The sequence below is a fragment of the Taeniopygia guttata genome, chromosome 13 (assembly GCF_048771995.1).
Source record: "Taeniopygia guttata chromosome 13, bTaeGut7.mat, whole genome shotgun sequence".
Taxonomy (NCBI): domain Eukaryota; kingdom Metazoa; phylum Chordata; class Aves; order Passeriformes; family Estrildidae; genus Taeniopygia; species Taeniopygia guttata.
Genome location: NC_133038.1, coordinates 1,521,276 through 1,529,524, shown reverse-complemented (window position 1 = coordinate 1,529,524; position 8,249 = coordinate 1,521,276). Strand labels below are relative to the sequence as shown.

Sequence of the window (8,249 nt, the reverse complement as noted above, 5' to 3'; positions counted from 1 at the left end):
TTTCTCGGAACTTAAATAGAGCCAGGAGAGTATTTTTGGACAAAGGGAGAGGGTTTTAAGCTTTCCAAATTTCATTTTGTATAAGTCACTGGCCATTTCATATCAAAGTGAGCACCCTGAACTGCTGCAGGTGTGTCTGAGAACTGAGGGCCCATGAAATCAAGTATGTATTATATACATACAGAGATGTATAGATTTGCCAAATTTTTTCCCCCTTCACCCTCTTTCTGCACCTTTCTTCTGCCTATTTCCGCCCTGTGCTTTGTTTCTCTACTTATGGCCCTCCCTTTACAGATCCCTGGAGCTTGGGGCTGCCTGCTGCCCCTGCAGGTGGATGTTTGTCCAAGGTAACAAATGTGTGTGACTGTCACCTGGTGCTCTTTCCTGATTGCTTTAGCTGCCGATGCTGCTGTACACGCTCAATATCCCTGCTCCAAGTGCTTGGGCAATGTTGCCTCATTTAGGTCTCCTGATCATACCTGGCAAGATACTGGATCCATGGGAGAGTGCAGGTAGAGTGTTGCCTCCTTCCCCACGTGTCTGGATGGTGACAGAACAAATTCTGCCCTGTGAAAAAGGTGGTGAGGGGACATCCTGATAATGGAAGCTGTGACATTTCACCCGTTTCTATCTTGGTCCAGTTCCTGTCAAAAGCTCCTCCAGTAAGAGAAAAATTGCTGAAAGGTGCCAATATCTACCAATCCACGTTCCATGGGATTTATTTTGATTTTTATAGCAGTAAACTGAAGCACAGTCCTTTTTAAAAATCAATTGTGTTTCAAGGACGTTGGGACAAGTCTTTGCTTTGACAATTTAAAAATTTATCCTGACTCTTAAAAGTAAAGGATTTCCTCCTGTACAAGACAAAACCAAACCGCTATGCTAGTGCTGGGTTTATTTTGGCTCTTTTTTTCATAGTTAAATAAACATATTCTTAGTAATACTGGAGTGCAGTTCCTGCTCTTGGAGGAGCTGTGACCTTGGGAGGGGGCTGGAGAATAAGCACTCTTGTTCATTCAGGAAAAATGGTTGTAAGATGCAAGTGTGATCACAATTTTGAATTTCAAGTTAAATGCTGCTCCAAATTCAGTGAAAGTGTGTCTCCACTCTCATTACCTCCTTACACTTCCACACTCATTTATAGCTCTAATTGCTGCTTGTTTGGATGCAGAGCACTCCTGGAAACTCTTAATGTATTTTAAGGTTTGCCATCTAGGTTAGAGCAAATTTGCCTGAAAAGCGGCTTTTTACATGTTCCATGTTTTATGCAACAGTACTCGTGGTTTGTATGAGTTTGGATTTTTGGAGCAAAATGTCTGCAAGCAGTGATTTTTGAAGCCTTGTAGAAGGCATTGGATGCCTTGTGTGTGCTATGGCAGTCATGACACAGGACTGGTGTTCTGCAAGTTCTGGGAGAAGGTTTGAAACAGGTAAAGTGTTAAGTAAAAATCACACTGGACTGTGTAGAAATCTTTCAGTACTCATGAACACACCAACAAAGCCCTGCAGAGTCAGCAGTTCATGAGTCAGCCTTCTGTGGTTTTACAAAAAGTTATTTTGGTGCTCTAATTCATTTGGCTTTACTCCTTTTGGATGGGAATAAAGGCAGGCTGCTCTCTTGAGCAAGGGACCAGAGTGCTTTGGCATATGGACAGGGAAAAAAGGCTGAAACAACACTTTTGGTTTTAAATAAAGCAGTGCTGCAAGTTTTAGCCTTTTAAACCTGTGCTGGAGCTTAAAAGCTTTAGTCTTTAAGATGGGTTGAACTCCTGATCTCTTAATTACTCTCTGGTGAAAAGAACTTTGGGATGGAGACTATAATGATTGCTGCTGGTAGGTATAAAAAATGTATAAAAGATGAATTGCTAATAGTACCTGGGACTGCTAATTGGAGGAGGAGCAGTGTGATCAGGGTGAGCATCCTACATCAGAACTTGCAGGAAAGTGATTTTGAGGAGAACGCCCTCCATTTTGCAGCTACTCGTATCATTGCACAAGGTTGTATAAATTAAACTCAATCTTTGCTTTTGGCTGTCTTGACTTCTGTATACATCTTCCTCAGTAGATTTCCCCCAAATACATCTGGGTTTTTGGAGGTTAGGTTCTTTTGGTTTGTTTTTGTTGCTTTGTTTTTTTTTTTGTTGTTTAATTTCAATAAATCTATAAGCTGTTTTCTAGATTATGCATTTAAAACCAAAGGTACTGAACTGTAAAAGAGCAGTGTCCTGTTTACAATGATAATTGCATGATCGATTGGGCTGAAAGGCTTTAGCCTGGCTTCCAACTGCCTTTCTTTTTCAGGAGTTTGAGAAAAGACTCCTTTACATCCAGCCTAACCCTAAACCTTGCTCTGAAAAAACCTGCTTTATTGTGGCCATCAGTGCAGGAGTCAGCAATGAGGCCTGCTCTATTCTGCTTCTTTATTCTTTATAAGGAAAATGCGGGGGGGTGGGTGGCGGAGCACACAGCTGAAGAAGCCCTGCCTGTGAGTATCCTATGGTGGGTGTTTAATTCCACGCTTGACCCACTTCTCAGGCAGCTCTGCTCCTTTTCCACCGCTGTGTTTGTCCTCGGGGAAGAGGAGCACAGCCTGCTGCTGCTGGAGCAGGGACAATGCCCAGGGGAGGGGGTGCCACAGCTTCCTGGGAGAGAGACAGGCTGGTGACGGGTTCTGTTTGTCTGGTCATGAGTTTATCCAGCTTTAGCTCAGCCATCTCAAAACGTTATTGGACTGTCTCTTTCTTCCCTGGAATCCCTTTTTAAAATGTTTTGAATGCATTTTAACACACTGAAACACACTGTATTTATTCCCATGGACTTTGAAACCTCAAAGCAACTGCTCATTATCATCTGTGTCGTCAGAACCAGCCCAGAATCTGCTTTTTGGACTTTGAACGGCTCCAGCGTCGGAGACCAATGCCAGGCAGCCCTGTAAAGCTAAGCCAGTTCCCTTCCCCTTGTGTTTATATCAAGCAGTTTTACAGTTTGATACGGTACCATGTAGGTCGTTCTGAAGGCCACCTACAGAAAGTCTGCACTTTCTGCGCTCGCTGCCGGCCCCGGTCCCTCGCAGCGGGCCCCGGCGCCACCGCGCGGCACTGCCCCGCTGCCGGCACGGCTGACTGCACCGGCGCTAACCTGCCTGCAGGTGGGCGACCCTCGCCCTCGGCAGCCTGAGGATCCGGGCTTGGCTCCCCCAGAGTGCTCCCGATGATTTCAGAGGATGCCAGGGCAGAACTGTAGAAACATCACTGTTTAAATATGGGGAGGTGGACTGACGGTGAGATTAGGAATTAGGTGCTGCAATAGGTCTGAGATAAGTATTACTATTTTCAGTCTTCCTCCTCTTCTGTTTTTTAAACTATCTTGAATCCCCGTTGTTATGTAAGGTGAATGAGAGTGCTGTTAGAGGAAGAAATAGAAGCTGGTAAAAAAGAAATCTCCCTTGGTGTCTGCTTGACAGGATTTGGTTATTGGGTTTTGTCAGTCCATTGGGGCCTATTCTATTCCCAGAGTCCCCACCTGCCATGCTGTGTCCAGCTCTGGGATCCCCAGAATCAGAAGGACCTGCAGCTGCTGGAGCAAGACCAGAGGAGGCCCTGGAGATGCTCTGAGGGCTGGAGCCCCTCTGCTCTGCAGCCGAGCTGGGAGAGCTGGGGGTGCTCACCTGGAGAACACAAGGCTCCTGACAGACCTGAGAAGCCAAATCTCAGTCCAGTGCCTAAAAGGGCTACAAAAGAACTGGAGGGGGCCTTGGGACAGGGGCCTGGAATGACAGGACAAGCAAAATTTGCTTTACACTGACAGAGAGCAGGACTAGATTGGATGTTGGGAAGAAATTCTTGCTTATGACTATGGCGAGGCCCTGGCACAGGCTGCCCAGAGAAGCTGTGGCTGCCCCATCCCTAGAAGTGCTCAAGGCCAGGTTGGATGGGACCTTGAGCAACCTGGTCTAGTCCACAGCAGAGGGTTGGAACTGGATGAGCTTTAATGTCCCTGACAACCTGAACCATTTTAGGATTCTCTGATCCTCTGACCTGGACTCTCAACCAAGTGCTGGGCTCGGCCACCCACCATTTTGCATTGCTGGGGTACAACTTCTATGAAAAGTGACACCTTCTAAAGGATGCTGCTTTAATACAATTTTTTCTGAAGTGGAAATGCAATAATTAGCTTTTTATATAATTAGCTTTTTCAGACTTGTACTGAGAACAAGAATTTTCCTCTTCTGCTGCTGCATTGTTCCAAGACTGCTTTAAAAAACAGTGGCCTTTGAGCTTGCCAGTGTCCTTCTACCATCTCTCTCACATGAACAATTCTGATGTTTTCTGGTTTTACACTGAACCAGTCAGTTCAATTATTTTCAAACTTGATGTGGCTGCTTGTTTAAAAAAATGCTCACCTCCTGTATTCCTGAAAAAAGGATGATTTTTGCAGCAAGTCTCATTCTCCCCTACATATAAATTAGATTCTTTTTCAGATTCCATTGTCATACCTGTCTCTCTCCCTGGCTTGCTCTCCTTGGTTCTGTGAATTCAGGATGAGTTTTGTGGATTTTCCCAACTTGTTGATGGAGCAAAGCTGAGCTCTTTCAAGCCTGATTGTCATTAGACTTTGGCAATGCCACATCACATTTGTATTGAAAAATAATCAGTGTGTTACCTCCAGTCTCTAAATCACCACCAGCAGCTAAAAAAATCCTGCTTCTCTGTCAAAGTGGAATGTGAGGCTGTGGAGCAGATGCAGGGCTGTGTCCAGGAGGCTGCTCCCTCACATTCAGCATGTTAAACTCTTCCCCTGTGGCTGCATAGCTGCTCAACTGGCTGCACCTGCAGCCCAGGGATGCTGTGAATATGTAGGTCAGGGCTCTTCTGGATTTGATTAAGCATTAAATCAAGCTCCAATCTTTTCAGGTATTTGCTTTGGTGTTAAGCTGTTCCCTTCCTCCTTCATGTTCTCAGTGGTCAAAGGCCCTTAATTGTAATTTACCCGTGGCTGATACATGGTGTGATTCCCTGCACTCAGGGGAGCAATGCTCAGCTTTAGGATTATTTGCAGTGCAATCATTACCTGTGTGTGGAACAATTGAAATTGGGCCACTCCTTTTTTTAAGCAATCTTGTTTTTGCCTCGCAGCTTTAGCCGGGGATAGGGGTTTTGTGCCATTAATACTGTCTGACTCACAGCACTTGGGCTGTTGCCCCTGCAGCAGCTGCTTTTTCACAGCAGATAACGGGAAGCATCTGGAGTGGCTGGGGAGGTTTGTTGTGTGATATCTAGGGCACAGTGGGAGGTGCTGTCGTGTGATTATAGCATATCTGTGACAGCCATCTGTCTCTTTTTGGGGTGTGGGGTGTTTTTGCTGTTTTAACTTTCCCAAACTTCTAATTCAACAGTAGGATTCAAAATTCACTGAGGACGGAATTTTTTCCTTTGGAAAACTGTAGAGAACTGTACCAAGTATAATCAGCAGTATAATTTTGAATTAAATTTATGCACAACTATAATTAAACATGGAATTTAGCTTTCTGCCTGTTCCTAAAGTCCATTATATTTCTCTTGTGTTGAGAGCAAACCCCATCCCCCCTTTGCTGAGCCTGATTTGTAGTCTGTGAGCTTGTGCTTGCTGGTCATGAGCCAAATCAGAAACCTTGGTCTTTGGCAACATTGGGAAAGGGGATTTAGAATTTGTAGACAGGTTTTCCACTGGCCACCTTCTGTTATTGTCTGATTCTCTAAACCAAACAGTTTTAGTATAAATAAAAAATAATAATTTAAGGAAAATAAAGGCAGTGGTTTTTAGTGAACTGAATGTAGTTCTCAGCACAGGAGTATGAGGTGGTGTGATTGAGGAAGAAAGAGGTAAATGCGATGCTGGTACAATCAAAGAGTCATGTTAGATGTACTCTGGAGGCTTCACACTCTATATATGAGATAATACATATAAATTAAAAATGAAAATCAGGTGCCATTCAATGGTGAACAAAGAGCTTATGTGGTTATCAATACCAGGATCTCTGAGGAACTTCCATTAGTGTCCAAGTCTGTTGCCGAGCATCACCTGCCCCCTGGCTGCTCCCTCAGCTGTCGGGAAGAGTTCAGGGAAGCACACAGCGATCCGGGCTGGAAGGGACCACAGGGGTGACCTGGATCCACCTGCAAAGTCAGATCAGAGCTGCATTCAAGTCTGCTCTAAAAAGCTGCTCAGCATCCTAAAGCCCATGGAACAAGCTTCCCAAGGCAGGCAGTCGCCTCCAACGGTTCTCTGGAATTTACAGAGCCCTTTTCTGTGTGATATGCTCTGATGGAGAGCAGCCAGGCTACCAGCTGTGCTCTAGGATGTTCTTCCTAGCTGAGAATCTGTTTGAATCTTCCATCTTTCCAGAGAACAGCCCCAATGAACAAGGTATTTAATACTGAACACTTCTCTAATTGCAGTCTCACTGCCCAGAGAAGCTGTGGCTGCCCCACTCCTGGAAGTGTCCAAGGCCAGATTGGACAGGGCCCTGAGCAACCTCATCTAGTGGAAGGTGACCAGATGAGCTGTAAGGTCTCTTCCAACCCTTAACATTCTGCGATTCTACTCTCAGATGGAAGGGAAGGGAGCAAAGGAGGGAAGGAGTAAGGAATACTTGCCAGTCATTGGCTTGGCTACTGAACTGAGCAAAACAAGATTCTCAACTAAGAAATTCTGAATCCTGGGAAAATTCTTCATGTTAGAAGATATTTTCCAGTTGGTCTGGCTGTCATTTGTTCCCAAATGTGTGGGGTGCACAGTCTGGGACTCTCTGGGACCCCAGAAGATGGGAAACCTGTGACTTAGCACAGAAACATTAAGGCTGGAAAACATCTCCAAGATTACCAAGTCCAACCCTCGACTGATCAGCACCTTGTCAACCAGAGCAGAGCACTCAGTGTTTCATTCAGTTGTTTCTTGCACACCTCCACAGATGGTGACTCCTCCACCATGCCAGTGCTTGACAACACTTTCAGGGAAGAAATCCTTGCTGATGTCCAACCTGAACCTCCCCTGGTGCTGCCTGAGGCTATGAATGATGCTGCACTCTGCAGTGTGGTGCTCTTGCAGGTTATCAGTGTGCTTACAGGCATCCTGGCTGTGTCTGCATTGGAGCAGTGTGAAAACATGCTTTTGGGTTCCTAATACATTTTTGTTTAGGATTGGAAGTAAAGCAAATTGTCAGAATCCTGCGTTGTCACTGCGTAAATGCCTTGCTTACTTGAAACTCATTTTGCCATGGAGAGCTGAGGCAAAACTGGGCTCAGCAGCAGAGCATGTGTGACACTTCACAGCAATGCGAGGGCTCACACCCTGCCCTTCCTCACAATGCAAAACCCTTCACATACCTTTTTTTTCCCTGAAAACCCCGTACCTGTCACTTTCTAGCACACACTGGTGACCTTTCAGCTGTCACCCGTGCTGGGGGCAGGGTTCAGGTGGGGCTGTTGCTGTGTTTGGGTACCCAGCTCTGCTCTGCTGCTCGGCCCGGGGGCTCTTTGCAGAGCTGGTGCCCAGAGATGCTTTAGAGGGCTGAGCTAGAGCTGCTGAAATTCCTGGCGGCACCTAGGGCAGATGTTCTGTGAGCACCGCTCACAGCTGGATCCATTTCTGGCCCCATTAAAGCTCCCGCACGTATTTCCACTGGAGGAAAGCTGTCTGATGTTGGAACGATTTTAAACTAGCCGGTTGATCAATGTTGTTTTTCGGCTAAAATGTCTTCCGCCTCTGGAGCAACCCCTGACGATGGCATTTCACCGTGTTTACCTGCGGGAAGCCTCACAGATATTCGCTTACCCCCGAGCCTCGGCCTTTCTCCCCGTGAAGCAAAACCAGCACGGTGGGCGTCCTGGGGCGAGCCCGCGTTACCGAGTGACCGATTTCACCACACGAGCTGCCAGCCGAGCCGGCTGGAGAGCACCGAGCCAGCCCCGGACACCGGCGCCCTCCGCCGTCACGGGAGCCCCGCGCGGCCCTGGCCCGGACCCGTGAGGGGGGAACGGGACCGTTCCCCGCTCCCCGGGCCGGGCCGGGCCCGCTCCCCCATCGCGGCTCCGGGCCGGGCCGTTCTCCCCTCGCGGCTCCGGGCCGGGCCCGCGGCGGCGCCTCAGCCCGCGGGGAGGGGCCCTTGCCTCCGTCTATTGTGCGGCTTCTGGCGCGGCTCCGTCGCTGCCTGAAGAACTCTCCAGCGGCCGCTCCTTCCCCCCGAGCTCGCCGCGGCTCCGCTCCCGCTC

At 47.4% G+C, this 8,249-nt stretch overlaps 1 long non-coding RNA gene across 1 annotated transcript; it reads right to left on the bottom strand.

Annotated features, from left to right (window-relative positions):
• Nucleotides 1-5,877: 5,877 nt before the first annotated feature.
• LOC116808926 (uncharacterized) lies at nt 5,878-8,138 on the bottom strand. The gene is made up of 2 exons (XR_012058192.1): nt 7,813-8,138; nt 5,878-6,155 (listed from the first exon to the last, which is right to left on the bottom strand). It is a non-coding gene; the product is annotated as an uncharacterized lncRNA (long non-coding RNA).
• Nucleotides 8,139-8,249: the final 111 nt, after the last annotated feature.